Source organism: Lipotes vexillifer, unplaced genomic scaffold (assembly GCF_000442215.2).
Source record: "Lipotes vexillifer unplaced genomic scaffold, Lipotes_vexillifer_v1.1 scaffold564, whole genome shotgun sequence".
Lineage (NCBI taxonomy): Eukaryota > Metazoa > Chordata > Mammalia > Artiodactyla > Lipotidae > Lipotes > Lipotes vexillifer.
In genome coordinates, this window is record NW_006787829.1 from 2636517 (window position 1) to 2659993 (window position 23477).

Genomic DNA, 23477 nt, shown 5'->3' on the forward strand with positions numbered 1-23477 from the left:
TTTTTTTGATATTGAGCTGCATGAGCTGCTTGTAAATTTTGGAGATTAATCCTTTGTCAGCTGCTTCATTTGCAAATATTTTCTCCCACTCTGAGGTTTGTCTTTTCACCTTGTTTATGGTTTCCTTCGTTGTGCAAAATTTTTTTAAGTTTCATTAGGTCCCATTTGTTTATTTCTGTTTTTATTTTCATTTCTCTAGGAAGTGGGTCAAAAAGGATCTTGCTGTGATTTATGTCATAGAGTGTTCTGCCTATGTTTTCCTCTAAGAATTTTATCGCGTCTGGTCTTACATTTAGGTTTTAGTCCATTTTGAGTTTATCCTTGTGTATGGTGTTAGGGAGTGTTCTAATTTCATTCTTTTACATGTAGCTGTCCAGTTTTCCCAGCACCACTTATTGAAGAGGCTGTCTTTTCTCCATTGTATATTATTGCCTCCTTTATCAAAAATAAGGTGACCATAGGTGTGTGGGTTTATCTCTGGAATTGCAATCCTGTTCCATTGATCTATATTTCTGTTTTTGTGCCAGTACCATACTGTTTTGATTACTGTAGCTTTGTAGTTTAGTCTGAAGTCTGGGAGCATGATTCCTTCAGCTCTGTTTTTCTTTCTCAAGACTGCTTTGGCAATTCAGGGTCTTTTTTGTTTCCATACAAATTGCAAAATTTTTTGTTCTAGTTCTGTGGAAAATGCCATCGGTAGTTTGATAGGGATTGCATTGAATCAGTAGATTGTTTTGGGTAGTATAGTCATTTTCACAAAGTTGGTTCTTCCAATCCAAGAACTCGGTATATCTCCCCATCTGTTTGTATCATCTTTAATTTCTTTCATCAGTGTCTTATCGTTTTCTGCATACAGGTCTTTAGTCTTCTTAGGTAGGTTTATTCCTAGGTCTTTTATTTTTGTTGCAATGGTAAATGGGAGTGTTTCCTTAATTTCTCTTTCAGATTTTTCATCATTAGTGTTTAGGAATGCAAGAGGTTTCTGTGCATTAATTTTGTATCCTACTACTTTACCAAATTCATTGATTAGCTCTAGTAGTTTTCTGGTAGCATCTTTAGGATTCTCTATGTATAGTATCATGTCATCTGCAAACAGTGACAGTTTTACTTCTTCTTTGTTAATTTGGATTCCTTTATTTCTTTTTCTTCTCTGAATGCTGTGGCTAAAACTTCCAAAACTATGTTGAATAATAGTGGTAAAAGTGGAAAACCTTGTCTTGTTCCTGATCTTAGAGGAAATGGTTACAGTTTTTCACCAATGAGAATGATGTTGGCTGTGGGTTTGTCCCATATGGTCTTTATTATGTTGAGGTAAGTTCCCTCTCTGCCTACTTTCTGGAGGGTTTTTATCATAAATCGGTGTTGAATTTTGTCAAAAGCTTTTTCTGCATCTATTGAGATGATCATATGGTTTTTCTCCTTAAATTTGTTTATATGGTTTATCACATTGATTGATATGCATATATTGAAGAATCTTTGCCCTCCTGGAATACACCCCACTTGATCATGGTGTTTGATCCTTTTAGTGTGCTGTTGGATTTTGTTTGCTAGTATTTTGTTGAGGATTTTTGCACTTACGTTCATCAGTTATATTGGCCTGCAGTTTTCCTTCTTTGTGACATCTTTGTATGATTTTGGTATCAGGGTGATGGTGGCCTTGTAGAATGATTTTGTGAGTGTTCCTCCCTCTACTATATTTTAGAAGAGTTTGAGAAGGGTAGGTGTGGGCTCTTCTCTAAATGTTTGATAGAATTTGCCTGTGAAGCCATCTCTTTCTGGGCTTTTGTTGGTTGGAAGATATTTAATCACAGTTTCAATTTCAGTGCTTGTGATTAGTCTGTTTATATTTTCTGTTTCTTCCTGGTTCAGTCTTGGAAGGTTGTGCTTTACTAAGAATTTGGCCATTTCTTCCAGGTTTTCTGTTTTTTTGGCACATAGTTGCTTGTAGTAATCTCTCATTATGCTTTGTGTTTCTGCAGTGTCAGTTACTTCTCCATTTTCATCTCTAATTCTATTGATTTGAGTCTTCTCCCTTTTATTCTTAGTGAGTCTGGCTAATGGTTTATCAATTTTGTTTATGTTCGCAAAGAACCAGCTTTTGGTTTTATTGATCTTTGTTATTGTTTCCTTCATTTCTTTTTCATTTATTTCTCGTCTGATCTTTATGATTTCTTTCCTTCTGCTAACTTTGGGTTTTTTTGTTCTTCTTTCTCTAATTGCTTTAGGTGTAAGGTTAGGTTGTTTATTTGAGTTGTCTCATTTCTTGAGGTAGGATTGTATTGCTATAAATTTCCCTCTTAGAACTGCTTTTGCTACATCCCATAGGTTTTGGGTCGTCGTGTTTTCATTGTCATTTGTTTCTAGGTATTTTTTGACTTCCTCTTTGATTTCTTCAGTGATCCCTTGGTTATTTAGTAATGTATTCTTTAGCCTCCATGTGTTTGTATTTTTTTTACAAATTTTTTCCTGTAATTGCTATCTAGTCTTATAGCGTTGTGCTCCGAAAAGATACTTGATACAATTTCAATTTTCTCAAATTTACATGGCTTGATTTGTGACCCAAGATATGATCTATCCTGGAGAATGTTCCATGGACACTTGAGAAGAAAGTGTATTCTGTTGTTTTTGGATGGAATGTCCTATAAATATTGATCAAGTCCATCTTGTTTAATGTATCATTTAAAGCTTGTGTTTATTTATTTACATTTCAGATGATCTGTGCATTGGTGAAAGTGGGGTGTTAAAGCCCCCTACTATGATTGTGTTACTGTCGATTTCCCCTTTTATGGCCATTAGCATTTGCCTTATGTGTTGAGGTGCTCCTATGTTGGGTGCATAAATATTTACAACTGTCATATCTTCTTCTTGGATTGATCCATTGATCATTATGTAGTGTCCTTCTTGGTCTATTGTAATAATCTTTATTTTAAAGTCTACTTTGTCTGAAATGAGAATTGCTACTCCAGCTTTCTTTTGGTTTCTTTTGCCTGGAATATCTTTTTCCATCCTCCCACTTTCAGTCTGTATGTGTCTCTAGGTCTGAACTGGGTCTCTTGTAGACACCATATATATGGGTCGTGTTTTTGTTTCCATTCAGCCAGTCTATGGCTTTTGGTTGATGCATTTAATCCATTTTCATTTAAGATAATTATCGATATGTATATTCCTATTATCATTTTCTTAATTGTTTGGGTTTGTTTTTGTAGGTCTTTTCCTTCTCTTGTATTTCTTGCCTAGAGAAGTTCCTTTAGCATTTGTTGTAAAGCTGCTTTGGTGGTGCTGAATTCTCTTAGCTTTTGCCTGTCTGTAAAGGATTTAATTTTTCCCTTGAATCTGAATGAGATCCTTGCTGGGTAGAGTAATCTTGATTGTACCTTTTTCCCTTTCATCACTTTAAATATGTCTTGCCACTTCCTTCTGTCTTGCAGAGTTTCTGCTGAAAGATCAGCTGTTAACCTTATGGGGATTCCCTTGTATGTTATTTGCTGTTTTCCGGTTGCTACAGTGGTGGGCTGCACAAGCTCCTGGGAGGGGAGGTGTGAATAGTGACTTGTGCTTGCAAACAGGCTTCTTGGTGGCTGCAGCCTTAGCGTCTCATGCCCATCTCTTGTGTCCACGCTGGTAGCCGCAGCTGGGGCCCATTTCTGGAGCTCGTTTAGGCAGTGCTCTGAATCCCCTTTCCTCGTGCACCCTGAAACAATGGTCTCTTGCCTCTGGCAGGTCCAGACCTTTTCCTGGACTCCCTCCCGACTAGCTATGGTGCACTAGCCCCCTTCAGGCTCTGTTCATGTAGACAGCCCCAGTCCTCTCCCTGGGATCTGACCTCTGAAGCCCGAGCCTCAGCTCACAGGCCCCACCCGCCATGGCGGGTGAGCAGACAAGCTTCTTGGGTTGTTGATTGCTGGTCAGCACCAATCCTGTGTGCGGGAATCTCTCCACTTTGCCGTCTGCACCCCTATTACTGTGCTCTCCTTCGTGGCTCCGAAGCTTCCTCCCCGCCCCACTAACCCCTGTCTGCACCAGTGAAGTGACTTCCTAGTGTATGGAAACTTTTCCTCCTTCACAGCTCCCTCCCAGAGGGGCAGGTCCCGTCCCTATTCTCTTGTCTCTGTGTTTTTCTTTTTTCTTTTGCCCTACCCAGGTATGTGGGGAGTTTCTTGCCTTCGGGAAGTCTGAGGTCTTCTGCCAGTGTTCAGTCGGTGTTCTGTAGGAGTTGTTCCACATGTAGATATATTTCTGATATATTTGTGGGGAGGAAGGTGATCTCCACGTCTTACTCCTCCACATTCTTGAAGGTCTCCCCCTTCACTGACTTTAAAAAATGTTTATTATTTATAAATTAATTCTGTGCATTTTAATTAGCAAATCAAAATTGATGCTGGAATATTCTGTCATGTAATAGGAATTCCATAAACATTTATTTAATTCAACTTTTATTCAATGTCCTATACAGAGGTGTTCAGCACTTAAACATTTTATGTGAATAATTCTTATATTAGAGGCATTAAGTTGTTGTAGAAAAAAGAGTGCTTTAATGTTGCTAAATATTTAAGTGCTCTCCGAAGCTTGATTCTGAAACCCTATTACAGGTTTCTTTAAGAGAGCAGTAAATTGTGAATACATTTAGCCTTGTTGCTCTTCACAATGAAAATATGATCAAATGGAGTAAGGCATTCCATCTTTTGGTTTATGATGAGGATTAGGATTTGTCCTTTGGCTAAAGTCAATGTGGAAAATAAATTCTAGATGCCACACTGCTTTTCAAGAAATTGTTTCTGCAGTATACTGTTGCATGCAACTCTTGCTGTACAGGAAATGGAAGAGTCATGTTAAAATAAAGAACTTTGCAATGTGTGTGAGGGGGCCGGGGGGGCAGAAACGTGGGGTTATTGAACTAAGAATTCAGGAGAGGTACTGAACTAAAGGGAGACTCTTTCAGATCAGGAAAAATTGTGAAGTAGGTGTTTTTACTCACAACAGTATTCAAATTATGTGCCATTTGAAATCATATGTTCAGCTGTCCCTGAGTCTATGCTCTCCCAATCTATCTAAAGCCTACATGAGGAACCCACTAGAACAAAAGCCCCACCTCTTCCTCAAAGTTGCTGTAACAAAGTCAAGGTATTCATTATGGGAAAAATATTTGGGTGTAGGAAATTTCTCACAATAGCCTTTAAATCATGTGTGTGACCATACTGGATAGCAAGCATTATTCCTAAAAACCTTCTTTTAACTCATCTTTGTGTTCTATAATTGCATAAAAAAAGGTATTTTCATACAATAGGCATATGTGTTGAATGAAATTCCTGGGACCCAGATTGAAGAGGACTAAGAAATGGAAACAAATGAATGTAAGACTTGGGGGGTCCTAGAGGAAGAGATCAGGTGTTAGAAATAGGAAGAATGTGAAAGAGTCCATGGTAGTTACCAAACACTGCTTCCTGGGTTAGTCTGGTGATTTCCTCTCCTTCTGCTATCTGTGAATAGCTTGCCCATGCATTGTCTTTCTTAGACTCTGGGAGGTTCTTGCTTATCTGTGATCCTCAGTGGTCTAATCTCAAGTCGATGATGGAGAGGTACCTCATGGGGGCTGGTACAGGCATGGGACAGAGGGTAACTAAAAATTAAACAATCACAGTCTTTGTAAAGGTCTGTAATTTCTGTGACAATACAACTTCCTCAAGCTTTGGCAGCCTTCATGTCTATTTGCTTTCAATAAACTGTACCTGAAGTTAATCAGACATGTTGTTTTGAAACTTGATGAATCTCCTCTTTTATTTACTGGAGCTCTTGTTTGCGCATCTCTCTCCCCGTCAATTTAATGGCAGTTACCTTGAGGCCATGTGAAATAACAGACTTGGGGAAGGAGGAGATACCCTTAAGTAGGTTGGTACCATTGGGCTGGCTTGTATTAGAAAATAATCTCTCTTATTTCTTGGGTTACACATACAGTTGACTTTTCCAATCCTGTAAAGCTGCAAATTATTGGGCTGTCAGCCATTTTAAGTGGCAGTCCATAGCAGAGAGAGCTTCCTTTAGTGAAATTACATTCTCTTTTATTTTTCTTAGTATTTGGCCAACTCGCACCTCAGCATATCTCCTGATATCTTGTTAAAAGCATCAAGAAGCAGCCAAGGTGTATCGATATTGTGAATTTTTTCCACCCTGTTAGCTACAGACTTATTAGGCAAAGTTTATACTCCCAAATTCTCAATTTAACTCTATCAGAAATTCATTTGAACTCTTCCATCACCCTCATATTCCATCATGTACCATGTGTAACATATTTTAATTTCTAATTACTTCTCAAATGCCATAATAATTTCCTATCTCCCTATAACCATGTGGTCAAGCTCTTTAGAAGAATGCTGACTGGAGGCAGAAATCATTTAGAAAATAAATTATTTTTTTGACAAACTGTATTCAAATGATAATCAAGCAGTGACTCTATATCATGAATATGTGGTTAGTTGAAAATACATCTGCATTAGTTATTTCCCAAGGCTGATATTCAGCTGTATGAAATAGAAGAATAATATACTAATCTGCATAAAATATATCCTTAAATTGAGAGATTCTGTAATTTCTTTTATTTAGATCCTAAAAGTGTCTACTAATATCTTCCTGTATGAGCTATGGCAGTGAAGATAAATAGGTTTTGAGTGGTTAATTTAACAAATATTTACTTTTGTGTATTGTTTGTTCTGCACCCACACTGTGCTGCATCCTGAGAATACATTAGGAAAGACAGACAGGGAGGCAGGGCCTGATAGAAAGATGGATTTTAAAGTGATAAAGACACATCTGGATATATAATTACAAAATCAAAAAAGTGTTACGATCAAAAAAAGAGGATGCTTGACATCACTGAACATAACAGAGAGGAAGGTCTATTTCAGACTGGGTTATCAGGGCAGACTGATCCAAGTGAGTGCTGTTTAATGCACTTTATTTGTTTATTTATTTTAACTTCACATTCTTGTATTTTATGGACATGCATTTTGGAATCCATTTATTAGAACAAGCTTATGAGATATATTCTAAACAGGTTAAACGGGAGTTTCAGTGTAACTGCTTTGCATAAAAATTTCAGAGGAGCCCTATAATATTAGGAACTCATTTCAAAATATTTTCATAATCCAAATAATTGAAAAAAAATCTTACACTATTTTTCATTATACTTTTCTCTCTGCTTCTATCTTTGCCTTCTCTAAACCAAGTCAAATCAAAGTGTTTTTTGTAATATTTTAAAAATCACATCACTTCTCTGCTTAAAGCCCTTCAACGCTTTATTTTGAACTCAGAATCAACCCAAACCCCTTCTTCTGGGCTACGAAATCTCTTGTATGATTTCTATCCATTTCCCTCCAATCATACCTCCCCATTTCTTCTCATATGCTTCTCTAAGAAATGTGATTAACTAACACTTGGAAAAAGTGTTGGAGAAAGCAATCTGGCTGCATATATTAAAATTAAAATTGTATAATCATTTTGACCCACTATTTTTCGTTTATGGAAATGTAGAAATGATGGTACTGGTAATGAAAGCTATGTACGTGGATGTTTAATGCAAAAGTTCTTTGTTACAGTAAACATCAGTTAACAAACACTGAAAACAATCTTAATGTTCATCAATTTGTGAAAGACTCTGGAAAATTATTTTAAGGAAACCATTGTTGCCATTAAAAACATATTTGGCATTGATTTTAGAATGCATTTTTACAGGTATCTGAGAATGAACTTGTCAGGACAAAGATCCAGTGCTGTATGATAGAGTGGAGTTGTCACACTGGAGATAAGAAAATGTCTCTGGCAGATCCATATCAACTAGACACATGGTTTTCCTCCATTTCCTGAGTCTCCCTGCTAGCCAAGCTGAGTGTGAGCTAGTGGAGAAGGTAATATTCATTCCAGCTTGAGCTTGGAAAGAGAAGTCATGAGAGAAAGATGAGAAAAGGAAGAGAGAAATGATAAGAAGTAACCTGTTAGAGAAAGAATGTTAAAGTAAGAGACGCATGCTTTAAAGTGTCATACAGAGTGAAGTAAGTCAGAAAGAGAAAAACAAATACTGTATATTAATGCATATATGTGGAATCTAGAAAAGTGGTATAGATGAACTTACTTGGAAAGCAGAAATAGAGGCACAGACATAAGCAACAAACATATGGACACCGGGGGGAAAGGGGCGGGGGTGGGATGAATTGGGAGATTGGGATTGACATGACATATGAAGTTTTATTTGGGCATTCAGCCAGTGATTCTGGATGAGGGCTGTACATCATCAAATTTGATAATGAATAATGACAGGCTACATACTAAGATTAAAATTAAAGTTTAAAAGACTATCATAGCAATTCTGTAGATAAATAAAAGGCAGAGGTATGGAAGAGCCTTATTTTTTGGGGGTTCAATGTAGTGTTTAGAAAATCGGGTCAGAATAGTAGCTCAGATACACAGATTTCTGCAAGGGAGTTCTCTGTCAGCTTTGTTTGGAGGCTACTAGAGCCTTCTGACAGTATTTGTGCTGACAATTTTCTAAGGCTTCAGCTGATTTTTAAGCTGGGAAAGTTCAATTCTTTCTAGACTTTTCAAAAGTCAGCCTCATCTGTGCTTACAGATATACCTCTATATTCCACAAGTGAGTTTTCAGTGTAGTTGTTAAGAAATAACCACTTATTCATGGCTGTTTTTTTTTAGAATTTCAAGATGAGGGATGACAAGCTTCTTTTTAATTAGGAATGTTGTTAAATGCATTAATAGAATTTTAATATTGAATGCACATAATAAAATAACTTAAAAATTATTGTGTATCCAATTATGGCAAGTGCTAACTTCCATACTGGAGCTAGCTTTTCTGAGGCAAAAATTTGATTTAGGATTTATTTTTTTGAAAAAGAAATACTTGGGAAACTATTGCATTAATATGATGAAAACAAATTATCTCTGGTTGCAATGATCTTATATGTAGAAAATCTTAAAGATTCCACAAAACAAAAACAAAAATGAAAACTATTATAACTAATAAACAAATTCAGTAATGTTGCAGGGTACAAAATCAATGTACAAAAATCAGTTGCATTTCTGTACATTAACAAATCACCTGGAAAGAAAATATTTAAAAAATTAATAAAATTAAACAAGGAGTGAAAGACTTGTGCACTGAAAACTATAAAACATTGATGGAAGAAATGTTTAAAAGATAAAAATAAATGGAAAGATATCCCATGTTCATAGGTTGGAATAATTAATATTGGTGAAGTATTCATTGATCTACAGATTCAATACAATTCTTACCAAAATCTCAATGGCATTTATTACAGAAATTTTTTAAAAATCCTAAAATTCACATGAAACTTCAAAATACCCTGAGTACTAAAAACAACTTTGAGAAAGAACAAAGCTGGAGGCATCACACTCCTTGATTTCAAAATATATCACAAGGCTATAGTAATTAAAATAGTACTTTACTGGCATAAAGACAAACATGCAGACCAATGGAACATTTGGATGATCCAGAGCCATTTCACTGTGAGAACAAAATATGAAGGAATATGTTGAAAAGAGATATCCCTGTGCATAAAATAAAGAAAATATTAAAGGGAGGAAAGCAGTCAATTCTAGCAAAACAAGTATAAAAATATCCTACATGTATTAGAGAAGGAAAGAAACCAAGTTAAAAATAAGTTTGAAATTTCAGGAATCCAGCTGAACCCTCCTGAAAGGAATAAGACAATGGCAGAAGTAGTTAATTGTGAGAGGCACTTTCCATGACTGTAGAAAAAAGCAACATAAAGTAATTTATGCTTCAGTGCTTGGAAGACTCAAAAACTGGATAAAAATACACATATTAGGGCTTCCCTGGTGGCGCAGTGGTTGAGAGTCCGCCTGCCGATGCAGGGGACACGGGTTCGTGCCCCGGTCCGGGAAGATCCCACATGCCGCGGAGCGGCTAGGCCGTGAATCATGGCCGCTGAGCCTGCGCGTCCAGAGCCTGTGCTCCGCAACGGGAGAGGCCACAACAGAGAGAGGCCCGCGTAAGGCAAAAAAAAAAAAAAACCCAAAATAACAAAACACATATTAAAGAGAACATGCACAAGTAGTGGTTCTTATAGGTTCCTTTTGGAAAAGGTTTCAGAAGCATCAAATAGCAGCCTCAGATCATGAGTCTGAAGGTGATTTTCCAACTAAGACAAGTAAAGGGATGAAGAAGAATCATTTCTAAGAGTTGAGTCTTGTGGGGTTGAAGTTTTCCTAAATTAAGAGGCCACTGTGGCCCAGGAACTTGAAAGGTTGCTCAGAAAATTAATAAATCATGCCTGAGAAAGACACTAACCTCAGTGTAACATTGGATCAGAAAAATGTGAGTCGGGATAAATAGCAATTTCTGCTTTTGGTTGTAAAAGGGAGACACTTCAAATATGATCTGCAGGGAGACCTTCAAGACCTTCAAGATTGCAGAGGAGTAAGACGTGGAGATCACCTCCTGACAAATACATCAGAAATACATCTACATGTGGAACAACTACAGAACACCTACTGAATCACGCTGGCAGAAGCCCTCAGACCTCCCAAAAGTCAAGGCATTCCCCACATACCTGGGTAGGGCAAAAGATAAAAGAAAAAACAGAGACAAAAGAATAGGGTCGGGGGCTTCCCTGGTGGCGCAGTGGTTGAGAGTCCGCCTGCCGATGCAGGGGATACGGGTTCGTGCCCCGGTCCGGGAAGATCCCACGTGCCGTGGAGCGGCTGGGGCCGTGAGCCATGGCCGCTGAGCCTGCTCGTCCGGAGCCTGTGCTCCACAATGGGAGAGGCCACAACAGTGAGAGGCCCACATACCGCAAAAAAAAAAAAAAAAAAAAAAAAAGAATAGGGTCGGGACCTGCACCTTTGGGAGGGAGCTGTGAAGATGGAAAACTTTCCACACATTAGGAAGTCCCTTCACTGGTGGAGATGGGGGTGGCAGGGGGGGAGCTTCGGAGCCATGGAGGAGAGCGCAGCAACAGGGGCGCGGAGGGCAAAGGGGAGAGATTCCCGCACGGAGGATTTGTGCCGAACAGCACTCACCAGCCCGAGAGGCTTGTCTGCTCACCTGCCAGGGCGGGCGGGTCTGGGAGCTGAGGCTCGGCCTTCGGAAGTCAGACCTCGGGAGAGGACTGGGGTTGGCTGCGTGAACACAGCCTGAAGGGGTCTAGTGCACCACAGCTAGCAGGGAGGGAGTCCGGGAAAAAGTCTGGACTTGCCTAAGAGGCAAGAGACCATTGTTTTGGGGTGCACGAGGAGAGGGGATTCAGAGAACTGCCTAAACAAGCTCCAGAGATGGGTGTATGCTGCAACTATCAGCACAGACACCAGAGATGGTCATGAAACGCTAAGGCTGCTGCTACAGCCACCAAGAAGCCTGTTTGCAAGCACAGGTCACTATCCACACCTCCCCTCCCAAGATCCTGTGCAGCCCGCCATTGCCAGGGTCCCGTGATCCAGGGACAACGTCCCCGGGAGAACACATGGTGCGCCTTAGGCTGTTGCAACCTCATGTTGGCCTCTGCCGCCCCAGGCTTGCCCCGCATTCCATACCCCTCCCTCCCCCCGGCCTGAGTGAGCCAGAGACCCCTAATCAGCTGCTACTTTAACCCCATCCTGTCTGAGCAAAGAACGGACGCCCTCAGGTGACCTACACGCAGAGGTGGGACCAAATCCAAAGCTGAACCCCAGGAGCTGTGCGAACAAAGAAGAGAATGGAAAATCTCTCCCAGCAGCCTCAGGAGCAGTGGATTAAATCTCCACAATGAACTTGATATAGCCTGCATCTGTGGAATCCCTGAACAGACAACAAATCATCCCAAAATTGAGGCGGTGGACTTAGGGAGCAATGATATATATATTCTTTTTCCTTTTTCTCTTTTTGTGAGTGTGCATGTGTATGCTTCTTAGTGTGATTTTGTCTGTGTAGCTTTGCTTTCACCATTTGTCCTAGGGTTCTGTCTCTGTTTTTTTTTTATTTCTCTTAGTATACTTTTTAATGCTTTTTATCATTGGTGGATTCGTTTTTTGGTTTGGTTGCACTCTTCTTTCTTTCTTTCTTTTTTTAATTTTTAACTTTTTTTTGAATAATTATTTTTTTACTTTAATAACTTTATTTTCCTTTCTTTCATTCTTTTTTTTTCTTTCTTTCTTTCTTTCATCTCTCTTTTCTTCTGAGCCATGTGGCTGGCAGTGTCTTGGTGATCTGGCCAGGTGTCATGCCTGTGCCTCTGAGGTGGGAAAGCTGAATTCAAGACATTGGTCCCGCAGAGACCTCCCAGCCCTATGTAATATCAAATGGCAAAAGCTCTCCCAGAGATCTCCATTCTTAATGCTAAGACCAAGCTCCACTCAATGACCAGCAAGCTACAGTGCTGGACACCCTATGCCAAACAACTGGCAAGACAGGAACAGAGCCCCACCCATTAGTAGAGAGGCTGCCTAAAATCATAATAAGGTCACAGACACCCCAAAACACATCACTGTACACGGTTCTGCCCACCAGAAAGACAAGATCCAGCCTCATCCACCAGAACACAGGCACCAGTCCCCTCCACCAGGAAGCCCACACAACCCACTGAACCAACCTTAGCCACTGGGGGCAGACACCAAAAACAATGGGAACTACAAACATGCAGCCTGCAAAAAGGAGACCCCAGACACAGTAAGTTAGGCAAAATGAGAAGACAGAGAAACACACAGCAGATGAAGGATCAAGGCAAAAACCCACAAGACCTAACAAATGAAGAGGAAATAGGCAGTCTACCTGAAAAGGAATTCAGAGTAATGATAGTAAAGATCCAAAATCTTGGAAATATAATGGAGAAAATGCAAGAAACATTTAACAAAGACGTAGAAGAACTAAAGAGCAAACAAACAATAGTGAACAACACAATACATGAAATTAACAGTTCTCTAGAAGGAAATGATAGTGGAATAACTGAGGCAGAATAATGGATAAGTGAACTGGAAGATAAAATAGTGGAAATAACTACCGAAGAGCAGAATAAAGAAAGAATAATGAAAAGAACTGAGGACAGTCTCAGAGACCACTGGGACAACATAAAACGCCCAACATTCGAATTATAGGCATCACAGAAGAAAAAGAGAAAAAAAAAAAGGGACTGAGAAAATATTTGAAGAGATTATAGTTGAAAACTTACTGAATATGAGAAAGGAACTAGTCGATCAAGTCCAGGAAGCACAGAGAGTACCATACAGGATCAGTCCAAGGAGAAACATGCCATGACACACATTAATCAAACTATCAAAAATTAAATGCAAAGAAAAAATATTAAAAGCAGCAAGGGAAAAGCAACAAATAATATACAAGGGAATCCCCACAAGGTTAACAGCTGATCTTTCAGCAGAAACTCTGCAAGACAGAAGGAAGTGGCAAGACATATTTAAAGTGATGAAAGGGAAGAACCTACAACCAAGACTATTCAGCAAGGGTCTCTTTCAGATTGGACGGAGAAATTAAAACCTTTACAGACAAGCAAAAGCTAAGAGAATTCAGCATCACCAAACCAGCTTTACAACAAATGCTAAAGGAACTTCTCTAGGCAGGAAACACAAGAGAAGGAAAAGACCTACAATAACAAACCCAAAACAAGTAAGAGAATGGTAATAGGAACATACATATCAATAACTACCTTAAATGTAAATGGATTAAATGTTCCAACCAAAAGACATAGACTGGCTGAATGGATACAAAAACATAACCCATATATATGGTGTCTACAAGAGACCCAGTTCAGACCTAGAGACACATACAGGCTGAGAGTGAGGGGATGGAAAAAGATATTCCATGGAAATGGAAATCAAAAGAAAGCTGGAATACCAAATCTCATATCAGACAAAATAGACTCTAAAATAAAGACTATTACTATTACAAGAGGCAAAGAAGGACACTACAAAATGATCAAGGGATCAATCCAAGAAGAAGATATAACAATTGTAAATATTTATGCACCCAACATAGGAGCACCTCAATACCTAAGGCAAATGCTAACAGCCATAAAAGGGGAAATCAACAACAATACAATCATACTAGGGGACTTTAACACCCCACTTTCACCAATGGACTGATCATACAAAATGAAAATAAATAAAGAAATACAAGCTTTAAATGATACATTAAACCCGATGGACTTAATTGATATTTATAGGACATTCCATCCAAAAACAACAGTACACTTTCTTTCCAAGTGTTCATGGAACATTCTCCAGGGTAGATCATATCTTGAGTCACAAATCAAGCCTTGGTAAACTTAAGAAAATTGAAATCATATCAAGTATCTTTTCTGACCACAATGCTATGCGACTAGATATCAATTAAAGGAAAAAGTCTGTAAGAAATACAAACACATGGATGCTAAGCAATACACTACTTAATAACGAAGAGATTACTGAAGAAATCAAAGAGGAAATCAAAAAACACCTAGAAACAAATGACAATGAAAACACGATGACCCAAAATCTATGGAATGCAGCAAAGGCTGTTTTAAGAGGGAAGTTTATAGCAATATAATTCTACCTCAATAAACAGGAAACATCTCAAATAAACAACCTAACTGTGCACCTAAAGCAGTTAGAGAAAGAAGAACAAAAAAACCCCAAAGTTAGCAGAAGGAAAGAAATCATAAAGATGAGATCAGAAATAAATGAAAAAGAAGGAAACAATAGCAAAGATCAATAAAACTAAAAGCTGGTTCTTTGAGAAGATAAACAAAATTGATAAACCATTAGCCAGATGCAACAAGAAAAAAAGGGAGAGCCTCAGATAAATAGAATTAGAAATGAAAAGGAGAAGTAACAACTGACCTTTGCAGAAATAAAAAGGATCATGAGAGATTACTACAAGCAACTCTATGCCAATAAAATGGACAACCTGGAAGAAATGAACAAATACTTAGAAAAGTACAACCTTCTGAGACTGAACCAGGAAGAAATAGAAAATATAAACAGATCAATCACAAGCACTGAAATTGAGACTGTAATTAAAAATCTCCCAACAAACAAAAGCCCAGGACCAGATGGCTTCACAGGCGAATTCTATCAAACATTTAGAGAAGAGCTAACACCTATCCTTTTCAAACTCTTCCAAAATATAGCAGAGGGAGGAACACTCCCAAACTCATTCTACGAGGCCACCACCACCCTAATACCAAAACCAGACAAGGATGTCACAAAGAAAACTACAGGCCAGTATCACTGATGAACATAGATGCAAAAATCCTCAACAAAATACTAGCAGACAGAATCCAACAGCACATGAAAAGGATCATACACCATGATCAAGTGGGGTTTATCCCAGAAATGCAAGGATTCTTTAATATACACAAATCAATCAATGTGATCCACCATATTAACAAATTGAAGAATAAAAACCATATGATCATCTCAATAGATGCAGAAAAAGTTTTCGACAAAATTCAACACCGATTTATGATAAAAACCCTCCAGAAAGTAGGCATAGAGGGAACTTACCTCAACATAATAAAGGCCATATATGACAAACCCACAGCCAACATCATGCTCAATGGTGAAAAATGGAAACATTTCCTCTAAGATCAGGAACAAAACAAGGTTGCCCACTCTCACCACTGTTATTCAACATAGTTTTGGAAGTTTTAGCCACAGAAATCAGAGAAGAAAAAAAATTAAAAGGAATGCAAATTAGAAAAGAAGAAGTGAAGCTCTCACTGTTTTCAGATGACATGATACTGTACACAGAGAATCCTAAAGATGCTACCAGAAAACCACTAGAGCTAATCAATGAATTTGGTAAAGCAGCAGTATACAAAATTAATGCACAGGAATCTCTGGCATTTCTATACACTAATGATGGAAAATCTGAAAGAGAAATTAAGGAAATACTCCCATTTACCATTGCAACAAAAAGAATAAAATACCTAGGCATAAACCTACCTAAGGAGACTAAATTCTTGTATGCAGAAAACTATAAGACACTGATGAAAGAAATTAAAGATGGTACAAACAGATGGAGATATATACCATGTTCTTGGATTGGAAGGATGTACATTGTGAAAATTACTCTACTACCCAAAGAAATCTACAGATTCAATGCAATCCCTATCAAATTACCAATGGCATTTTTTATGGAACTAGAACAAAAAATCTTAAAATTTGTGTATAGGCACAAAAAATCCTGAATAGCCAAAGCAGTCTTGAGGGAAAAAAAAAAGAGCTGAAGGAATCAGACTCCCTGACTTCAGACTATACTACAAAGCTACAGTAATGAAGACAATATGGTACTGGCACAAACACAGAAACATAGATCAATGGAACAAGATAGAAAGCCCAGAGATAAACCCACACACCTATGGTCAACTAATCTATGACAAAGGAGGCAAGGTTATACAATGGAGAAAAGACAGCCTCTTCAATAAGTGGTGCTGGGAAAACTGGACAGCTACATGTAAAAGAATGAAATTAGAACACTCCCTAACACCATACACAAAAATAAACTCAAAATGGATTAGAGACCTTAATGTAAGAAGGGATAGTAGAAAACTCTTAGAGGAAAACATAGGAAGAACACTCTTTGACATAAATCAGAGCAAGATCTTTTTTTTTTTTTTTTTTTTTTTTTTGCAGTATGTGGGCCTCTCACTGTTGTGGCCTCTCCCGTTGCAGAGCACAGGCTCTGGATGCACAGGCTCAGCATCCATGGCTCATGGGCCCAGCCGCTCCACGGCATGTGGGAGCTTCCTGGACCGGGGCACGAACCTGCGTCCCCTGCATCGTCAGGCGGACTCTCAACCACTGCACCACCAGGGAAGCCCCCCCATTTTTTCTTTAAATCTTTTTTGATCCACCTCCTAGAGTAATGGAAATAAAAACAGAAATAAACAAATGGGACTTAATGAAACTTCAAAGCTTTTGCACGGCAAAGGAAACCATAAACAAGACGAAAAGACAACCCTCAGAATGGGAGAAAATATTTGCAAACGAATCAACAGACAAAGGATTAATCTCCAAAATATATAAACAGCTCATGCAGCTCAATATTAGTAAAACAAACAACCCAATCCAAAAATGGGCTGAAGACCTAAATAGACATTTCTTCAAAGAAGACGTACAGATGGCCAAGAAGCACGTGAAAAGCTGCTCAACATCACTAATTATTAGAGAAATGCAGATCAAAATTACAATGAGGTATTACCTCACACCAGTTAGATTGGGCATCATCAGAAAATTTACAAACAACAAATGCTGGAGAGGGTGTGGAGAAAAGGGAACCCTCTTGCACTGTTGGTGGGAATTTAAATTGATACAGCCACTATGGAGAACAGTATGGAGGTTCCTTAAAAACTAAAAATAAAATTACCATATGATCCAGCAATCCCACTACTGGGCCATGTACCCAGAGAAAACCATAATTCAAAAAGACACATGCACCCCGACGTTCATTGCAGCACTATTTCTAATAGCCAGGTCATGGAAGCAACATAAATGCCCATCAACAGATGAATGGATAAAGAATTTGTGGTACATATATACAATGGAATATTACTCAGGCATAAAAAGGAACAAAATTGGCTCATTTGTTGAGATGTGGATAGATCTAGAGACTGTCATACAGACTGAAGTAAGTCAGAAAAAGAAAAACAAATATCGTATATTAATGCATATATGTGTAACCTAGTAAAATGGTACAGATGAACCGGTTTGCAGGGAAGAAATTGAGACACAGATGTAGAGAGCAAACGTATGGACACCAAGGGGGGAAAGCCGTGGGGGGGGTGGGGGTGTGTGTGATGAATTTGGAGATTGGGATTGACATGTATACACTGAGGTGTATAAAATTGATGACTAATAAGGACCTGCTGTATAAAAATATAAATAAAATTCACACAAACAAAAAAAATCATTTTTCAGTCTTTTGCTGGTAGCATATAAAAATGTGATTTTTGTATACTTGTTACTGAACTCATATTTCTAGAATGCAGCAAAGAGAAAGATAGTAAAAGACCTGAGGAGGGAGCTGTTTCTAATCTTTCGCAACACACGGACTTGCAAGGCCTCCATGTGATTCTTAATTTTAAGAATAAGCTGTTTTATACTCTATTTTACCTTTATGTTATCATAGGTAACCTCCAGATAATATATCCTTGTACTTCCATTTCTTGTCCTTTGTGATTTTTATGCATTTTCTTTCTTTATATGTTATAAACCCCTTAATACATTGATATCATTTTTGCACAAATAATCAGTGGTCTTTGAAGTGATTTTGTAAAGAAAAAATCCATCATATGTATCTATTCATATATTGTTCTTTTCTGTTGCCCTTGATTTCTTTCTTAGATGCAGGTTTCCATATGATATAATTTTCTGTCTGACTAAAGAAATTTCTTTATCATTACTTAAAATAATGATATGCCTATGATAAATTCTCTCAGCTATTGTTTTTTTCTGAAAAATAATCATTTTTTTGCCATTAATTTTGAAAAATATTTTCTCAGAGTATAGAATTCTGGGTTGACAGCTGTGTATGTGTGCTTGTGTGTGTGTGTGTGTGTGTGTGTGTGTGTGTGTGTGTGTTTTCTTACATCACTTAAAGCATATTTCCCCATTGTATTCTGGCCAGTCAAAGCCTTCATATATCTGAAAAAGCTATTTCCCCTGTTTCTGAAAGATATTTCCTCCAGGTTAGGAATTCTAAGTTGACTTCAGCTTTCCTTTAGTAGCATAAAGATGTTGCTTATATGCATGAATTTCATTTACCATAGTTTAGTTAGATAACATCAGTCTCTCAGCCATACGGTTAAAATTTCAGTTACCACAGTATATTAACTGAGAGTAATTTCATGAGGTACAAATACTGCTTCCAGTTCTTTAATCCACAAATCACCATGTAAATAATAGACACACATGATTGGTGTCCAATGATGTCACTTCTTTCAAATTCTGCTAGTGATTGATCACTGTGCATCTGTTATTTTGGTCACACATAGACAGACAAAAAGAGTGTGTATTTGTGCTCGCAGTGCTTCCCAGTGATAGACTTAGATGGTATTTTACAACAATGGATACTCAAAAGAGGGAATTGGCCAGTAAAGATGAAAGTGCAGCAAAGAAAAGAAAGTGACAGCATTGGAGGTGAAATTCAAATATAACATAAATCAAATCATGGAAGGAATAGCTGATTGTGGGGATGTTGACACTTGTTATTCAAGAAACTCTCTATATGCAGCTGGAGGAATTTAGTGAAAGCTAGTTTATCTATGTAATGAGGAAAGTGTTTTTGACAAAAAGGATGATGACCCACAGGAAGTGATGTCAGCTCTGCCTGTTGTTTTATTCTCAGCTATAGTGGATTCTAAATAAATGTTATGATTTTAATCAAAATTTTATTACTCTGTCACTGACTAGAAAAATATAATTCCTCTTATTTCCTGAAGAGAAAACTAATTTCCATACATCAAGCCAGATGTATAATTCTTGGTGTGGAATATGATGCTTTTTATAAGCATGAAATAATCTTTCTACCACTAAAACAATCTTTCTGTGACCCTCCAAGCAGAATCAGTTATCTTTTCTCCTTCATGATTATTTTAGTGAATGCCATCCCTCATTAATAAATCTTTCGTTGTGATAATGACTCATTCATCAGTTGTTTACCTCTACATGTCAAATATGATTTTGTTAGTCAAGGGCTCTGACTATAAATTATCAAATTGTCTTATTTTTTTTTAAAGAAGATAGTGGGGTAGGAGTTTATTAATTCATTAATTTATTTTTGCTGTGTTGGGTCTTCGTTTCTGTGCGAGGGCTTTCTCTAGTTGTGGCAGGTGGGGGCCACTCTTCATTGCGGTGCGTGGGCCTCTCACTATCATGGCCTCTCTTGTTGCAGAGCACTATCAAATTGTCTTTGATTTACATCTTTTATGAATGCTTACTCGGTGAAATGCATTTTTTCTTGTAATTTATTATGTTACACTTTGGTTTGTTAACTTTATTTAGAATTAAGCATTACTAAAAGAGTTTCCATGTTTCATTAGTACTGGAAGCATAAAAGAGAAAAATGTGTTATTCTTTATTTCACAGAATCTTCTGAAGGAAAAATTTATATGACATTTCCTTTTTGAACGAAATTCTTATTTATCTAGTTTAGAGGTAAAGACAAATTTCAATTGGAAGATACCCAAGTCATAAATTGAGAGTCATAGTCAGAAGACACACTTTCATAAGTTTTTTTGTAAGCTAAAAATTCTATAACAATTATGGCTTTGTCATTTTTATCTTAAGAGAGGGAATCAATTATTATTTCTCTTGTAGTCATGAAATTGGCATTTTTCATTATATCTTCTTATTGAATATTTTTGGTGTCCAGAAACATTTATCTTTAAAAAGATTATAGAGGGAATGGGGGACAAACCAAAGAGTATTGAAAGTTACCTTCAAGGGCTTTTAATGCAAACTTAGTAAGAGATACAATAGTTGAACTTATTAATGATAGTTCTTAATAAAAACATTTCAGATATTTAGTTTAATCAAACCTAGGAAAAGCCAAATCATATAACCACAATAGAGAATGTGTACGTAGCTACAGCATATGAAATAAAAAATAATAATTTCCAGTGTGCTTGCCTTGAAGATTGATGACTAAAAAGGACAGCAAAATTTTCCAGCATTTTTTTATTTAGCTTATTCTGTTTATAACGCTAGGTGCTGGAGAACAAATACAGAAAACCAGACGTGGATTCTGTTTTCAGTAATGGTTTTGATTGTATTCTGGTGCAAGGTGTAAAGTAATATGTTTTATGCAAGGGATATTAATAAAGTACTATGGAAAATGGGAAAAATTATTGAAGTCTGATGGTGAGTAAACAAGAAAGCTTCGGAGAGATGTTTGCATTGCTTCAAAATGGTAAGGAGGAAGCATGCTAAGATGTAAAAACCAAATCCCAGACCAAAGTGAAAAATAGAAAAGAAACCAAGGTATGTATTGGCACCAGACAGTAGAGGACTTTGACCCTCTCCCCCTAAAAAAAAAGGAAATAAAGGAAATAAAGAATATATTAAAGGAAATAAAGAATATAACTGAAAATTTAGGTAGGAACCAGATTGTGGAAGAACTTGATCTTCTAGGTTTTCTGGGGGCTTGGACTTGATTCAGGAAGGGATAAAAGATCAGCTGGCTTTTGAGCTGGGAAGTGCTATAATCAGAACTATGCTTTAGAAAACTGAATCGAAACCATTTTATAGGGTACTGTTTAAAAGATGACGATAGGACAGACTAACATCACATACATCCATGTTGCCTTTACTTTATCACTCATATTCTAATAAATTTTATCTTAATTGGTTCCAACTCCATTTGAACACAGTGGGTAGTTCATAATTAAACTGGTTTTTTCTTAATTACTTACTTGATTAAAGAAAACAAATGAAATGTAGAGGTGTAGAGCTGCTTTATTGCTCTGACAGGAGAGTAAATCATATGCAAGAAATCAAAGAAGCTCCAGAAGATTTCCCCCCCACCCATATCACCCTGGCCTTTGAACAGAGTAGAACTCTACATTGACAGCAACCAGTTCTTTAAGAACCTATTGGAAGGAGAGGAAAAAGATGAGAATGTCAACTCCATAATCATAGCAGACACATTTTAAGTCCATTCCAGTAAACTAGGGTACTTTGTCTAGTTCCAGCTGGGCAGAAGACTATTCTTGCTGTCAAGATGATAAATGAACCCCAACGTTCTACATATTTATCATACCTAGACTCAGTCATTATAATGTGCTTTACCTGAACATTAACACAGCAGGCAAATAAGACTGCAGTAAGCACAAAACAGATTGGCTCACCCTCTGGTAGGAGCAAATCCCTCATAGACATAAAGGCACATGTTTGCCAGTGTCCTGGCCACCATATACAAGGGTCATATATTCAAGGGGTCCAGCTGATCCGTGAGCGCATTGTGCCCCCGAGTTCATTATCTTTCTTTTCGTAATGAGTCAGATTTTATCAAGTGCAGGATCATTTACCTCAACACCATTCTCAATTAGACTGTTACATGTAGTGACAATCTTGGAAAAGAAAAAAAGTTATTTTAACTTTCAAGAAATGGATACATGGCAAGTTAAATAAAGTTAAATAATTATCTGACAGTTATTTCCCCATTATCTCATAAAAGCCTCAGCCTAAACTATTCCTGTTTTGTTATTTGCACCATTTGAAAAGTTTCTTTTAAAAACAGCAGTATTTCTTCCTCATTGTAAATCATGCCCATAGGATTCAAGAGTCAAATTTCTCCGTGAATAGTGCCATTTGCCAACCTGTAAATCAAAAGAGTTGTATTTTTGTTGTTTTGTTTCATTTTTATTTTTTCCTGGGCAAAGTCACACTGAACTGCATAGATTAGAAATTAGGGTTCACCAAAGTCTTCACTGGGTATATGCCTATTTTCTAACTATACCTCAACTTTTGAAATCTCATTCTTTGGCTGAGAAAGAAGGCTATCATACATCTCATGTTTTTGTGGTATATGTCCCCCAAATTAGGAGGCTGGGTGGGGGTGACATTTGGTATATAAAGTGTTATGGTGAGGGAAAAGCCATATCTGATCTTCCAGGAAATACTATGTAACACATTCTCATACTACAAATTACCTGAGAAACATGAGGAAATTTAAAATTTTTATACTGTCTTATTGTGCAATTCTGAGAAGTAAGAATATGAACTAAGATCTAGTGAAATTTGAGTATGGACTCAGTCCCAAAGAGAATCAAAGTGAGACGTTTTCTTAACAGTGAGAAAAATAATACATTACTTCATTAGGTATTATATTAACAAATATGTTATTAAACATATATTCCCTAGTGTATAGTAAATATTTTAAAATATGAGTTAGGACTTTGCAGAATACCTTTATATAAAAATACCCTCCAGCTATTGATGCCTATAGAATATTTATGTCATTATTAACAATTTCATAGTACAAATATTTTCTATGAGAATGAGTAAATTATTCATATTTTAATGATATTACAAAACAGAGACAAAAGGCTTTCACAAATGTCTCACTGAATATTAATTACAGAGCCAGATATAGAACTTATTTTCTTATTCAAGAGCAAGTATTGCAAGATAACTTAGTGTTTTTCATACTTTTCTTAAATAAGAAATATATTTATAAGCAACTTATTTGATTTTGGTAATATTTGATTGAAGTTTTCTAAAGTTTGTGAAGCTTATCCCTCAATATCCTGCAATGCAATTTTTGGCAAAAGTGAATTTTAGTTCCACTTCTGGCCATGATGAAATCAGAGACATAATTAAGTATTCCACAACAAGCAACTGAAAACTGGACAAAATAGATTAAACATCTTTTTTTTTTTTCAGATATTGGATAACAAGTTGTTCAGGATTGTAATCACTGAGAAATGGGAAATAAAATAGGATCGCCTTATTATTGCCTCGGCATT